Below are 5000 nucleotides of genomic sequence, written 5' to 3' on the forward strand. Positions count from 1 at the left end.
GCATAGGGGAACCGCCAGAAGCGCTGGACCCTTCAGCGCTTCGCTCCTATCCCCTACTACGGCTGTAGCATAGGGGAACCGCCAGAAGCGCTGGACCCTTCAGCGCTTCGCTCCTATCCCCTACTACGGCTGTAGCATAGGGGAACCGCCAGAAGCGCTGGACCCTTCAGCGCTTCGCTCCTATCCCCTACTACGGCTGTAGCATAGGGGAACCGCCAGAAGCGCTGGACCCTTCAGCGCTTCGCTCCTATCCCCTACTACGGCTGTAGCATAGGGGGACCGCCAGAAGCGCTGGACCCTTCAGCGCTTCGCTCATATCCCCTACTACGGCTGTAGCATAGGGGAACCGCCAGAAGCGCTGGACCCTTCAGCGCTTCGTCCCTACTACGGCTGTAACATAGGGGAACCGCCAGAAGCGCTGGACCCTTCAGCGCTTCGCTCATATCCCCTACTACGGCTGTAGCATAGGGGGACCGCCAGAAGCGCTGGACCCTTCAGCGCTTCGCTCATATCCCCTACTACGGCTGTAGCATAGGGGAACCGCCAGAAGCGCTGGACCCTTCAGCGCTTCGTCCCTACTACGGCTGTAACATAGGGGAACCGCCAGAAGCGCTGGACCCTTCAGCGCTTCGCTCATATCCCCTACTACGGCTGTAGCATAGGGGAACCGCCAGAAGCGCTGGACCCTTCAGCGCTTCGCTCCTATCCCCTAGTATACACTGGGTAGTCTGTTCCTATCATTGTGTGCAAGGTGGCTTGGTTACCCCCTACCAAAATGGGTCACAGCCGTAATAGGCGAAGTACAGAAGCGCTGGAACCTTCAGCGCTTCGCCCCTATCACGGCTTTAAAACCCGAGCGAAAAACTCTATGTCCTTAAACGAAATACCCGTTTTGCGCGGTCCATATCTCCGCGAAAACACAACGCACAGCCGGGACACTCATATCTAATTGTAGTCCAAGTCCCCCTCTACAAACACATCCGAGTGGATCCTGGATGCGACCTCCACAGCCGAGGCACGAGTCGGTCAAAGTAGGTCGCAGGGACCATATTACGCGCGCCATATCTACCCGGAAATAGAACGCACAGCGGGGATACTCATGCCCAGTTGTCGAGCTGGAAGTCCTCTAACCACCCATATAAGATGAATAATAAACGGATACACACAGCCGATGCAGCGCGTGTTTGAAAACCGCCGATCGATCTTCATACTCTGACAAAATCACAGCGAAAAATCCTTAAACCAAATACCCGTTTTGCGCGGTCCATATCTCCGCGAAAACACAACGCACAGCCGGGAACCTCATATCTAATTGTAGTCCAAGTCCACTTCTACAAACCTATCCGAGTGGATCCTGGATGCGAGGTCCACAGCCGAGGCACCACGCGGTCAAAGTAGGTCGCAGGGGCCCTATTACGCGCGCCATATCTACCCGGAAATGGAACGCACAGCGGGGATTCTTATTTTGAATACACGGTCCCGACGTCCTCTAACTACCCATATAAGCAGAATAATAAACGGGTATCCACAGCCGAGGCAGCACGTATTTGAAAACCGCCGACCGATCTTCATACTCTGACAAAATCACAGCGATAGCGCCAATACTCTGTTTCCTTAAACCAAATCGCCGTCTTGCGCGGTCCATATCCCCGCGAATACACAACGCACAGCCGGGACACCTATGCCGACGTGTAGCCACCGTCAACCTCTAAAGACATGTGGAGGGTGATCCACAATCGGACACTCACAGCCGAGGCACGACGCGGTCAAAGTAGGTCGCAGGGACCATATTACGCGCGCCATATCTACCCGGAAATAGAACGCACAGCGGGGATACTCATGCCCAGTTGTCAAGCTGGAAGTCCTCTAACCACCCATCTAGACACTCCTATAAACGGATACACACAGCCGATACAGCGCGTATTTGAAAACCGCCGACCGATCTTCATACTCTGACAAAATCAAAGCGAAAGACTTAAACGAAATACCCGTTTTGCGAGGTCCATATCCCCGCGAATACACAACGCACAGCCGGGACACTTATACCCGATCGTAGACCACATCCACCTCTACAAACCTATCCGAGTGGATCATGGATGCGACCTCCACAGCCGAGGCACGGTGTAGTCAAAGTAGGTCGCAGGGACCACATTACGCGCGCCATATCTACCCGGAAATAGAACGCACAGCGGGGATTCTTATACTGAATACACGGCCCCGACGTCCTCTAACCAACTATGTAAACTGAATAATAAACGGATAACCACAGCCGAGGCAGCGCGTGTTTGAAAACAGCCGACCGATCTTCATACTCTGACAAAATCACAGCGAAAGACTTAAACGAAATCGTCGTTTTGCGAGGTGCATATCTCCGCGAATACACAACGCACAGCCGGGACACTTATACCCAGTTGTAGTCCACGTCCCCCTCTACAAAACTATCGGAGTGGATCCTGGATGCGAGGTCCACAGCCGAGGCACGGTGTAGTCAAATTAGGTCGCAGGGACCATATTACGCGCGCCATATCTACCCGGAAATAGAACGCACAGCGGGGATTCTTATACTGAATATACGGCCCCGACGTCCTCTAACCAACTATGTAAGCTGAATAATAAACGGATAACCACAGCCGAGGCAGCGCGTGTTTGAAAACAGCCGACCGATCTTCATACTCTGACAAAATCACAGCGAAAGACTTAAACGAAATCGTCGTTTTGCGAGGTGCATATCTCCGCGAATACACAACGCACAGCCGGGACACTTATACCCAGTTGTAGTCCACGTCCCCCTCTACAAAACTATCGGAGTGGATCCTGGATGCGAGGTCCACAGCCGAGGCACGGTGTAGTCAAAGTAGGTCGCAGGGACCATATTACGCGCGCCATATCTACCCGGAAATAGAACGCACAGCGGGGATTCTTATACTGAATACACGGCCCCGACGTCCTCTAACCAACTATGTAAGCTGAATAATAAACGGATAACCACAGCCGAGGCAGCGCGTGTTTGAAAACAGCCGACCGATCTTCATACTCTGACAAAATCACAGCGAAAGACTTAAACGAAATACCCGTTTTGCGAGGTCCATATCCCCGCGAATACACAACGCACAGCCGGGACACTTATACCCAGTTGTAGTCCACGTCCCCCTCTACAAAACTATCGGAGTGGATCCTGGATGCGAGGTCCACAGCCGAGGCACGGTGTAGTCAAAGTAGGTCGCAGGGACCATATTACGCGCGCCATATCTACCCGGAAATAGAACGCACAGCGGGGATTCTTATACTGAATACACGGCCCCGACGTCCTCTAACCAACTATGTAAGCTGAATAATAAACGGATAACCACAGCCGAGGCAGCGCGTGTTTGAAAACAGCCGACCGATCTTCATACTCTGACAAAATCACAGCGAAAGACTTAAACGAAATACCCGTTTTGCGAGGTCCATATCCCCGCGAATACACAACGCACAGCCGGGACACTTATATCTAACTGTAGTCCAAGTCCCCCTCTACAAATCTATCCTAGTGGATCATGGATGCGAGGTCCACAGCCGAGGCACGATGTAGTCAAAGTAGGTCGCAGGGGCCATATTGCGCGGTCCATATTTACCCGGAAATGGAACGCACAGCGGGGATTCTTATACCGAATCCACGGTCCCGACGTCCTCTAACTACCCATATAAGCAGAATAATAAACGGGTATCCACAGCCGAGGCAGCACGTATTTGAAAACCGCCGACCGATCTTCATACTCTGACAAAAAGCGCCGGGCGATCTTCATACTCTGACAAAATCACAGCCGTTTTTATATCGTTTTGCGAGATGGATATCTCCGCGAATACACAACGCACAGCCGGGATACTCATACCTAATTGTATAATACGTCTACCTCTACAAACCTATCCGAGTGGATCCTGGATGCGAGATCCAGAACCAGGATCCATATCGCGCGGGTAAACGGCGGGAGTAACGAGGACTCTCTTAAGGTAGGGGACGTTACTGGGCTGCGCTGCGAAAGACGAGCGCCAAAACTCTGTTTCCTTAAACGGAAGCGCCGTTTTGCGAGGTGGATATCTCCGCGAAAACACCACGCACAGCCGGGACACTTATACCCAATCGTAGACCACGTCCACCTCTACAAACCTATCCGAGTGGATCCTGGATCCGAGACCCACAGCCGAGGCACCACGCGGTCAAAGTAGGTCGCAGTTGCCGTTTTGCGCGCTCCATCTCTCCGCCAAAACACCACGCACAGCCGGGACACTTATACCCTATTGTAGACCCCGACCTCCTCTAACCACCCATACATGCAGAACAATAAACGGATACCCACAGCCGATGCAGCAAGTAGTTCAAAAGCGCCGGCCGATCTTCGTACTCTGACAAAATCACAGCGAAAGACGAGCGCCAATACTCTGTCTCCTTAAACCAAATCGCCGGTTTGCGCGGTGCATATCCCCGCGAATACACAACGCACAGACTCGGCCCCTACGCCGAATAGTAGACCACGTCCACTTCTAAAGACCTGTGGAGTTTGAGCCACAATCGGACACTCACAGCCGATGCACGACTCGGTCAAAATAGGTCGCAGTAGCCACATTGCGCGGTTCATATCTCCGCCAAAACACAACGCACAGCCGGGATACTTATGCCGAATTGTAGACCCCGACGTCCTCTAACCACCCATCTAGACACTCCTATAAACGGATACCCACAGCCGATGCAGCGCGTAGTTCAAAAGCGTCGGCCGATCTTCGTACTCTGACAAAATCACAGCCAAAGACGAGCGACAATATCGCCGGTCTGCGAGGTCCATATCTCCGCGAAAACACAACGCACAGCCGGGACACTTATACCCGATCGTAGACCACATCCACCTCTACAAACCTATCCGAGTGGATCCTGGATCCGAGACCCACAGCCGAGGCACGATGTACGCAAAGCCGGTCACAGTAGCCGAGCGCCAATACTCTGTTTCCTTGAACAAAATCGCCGG

The sequence above is a fragment of the Anarhichas minor genome, unplaced genomic scaffold (assembly GCF_050575085.1).
Source record: "Anarhichas minor isolate MPS153535 unplaced genomic scaffold, ASM5057508v1 ptg000191l, whole genome shotgun sequence".
Lineage (NCBI taxonomy): Eukaryota > Metazoa > Chordata > Actinopteri > Perciformes > Anarhichadidae > Anarhichas > Anarhichas minor.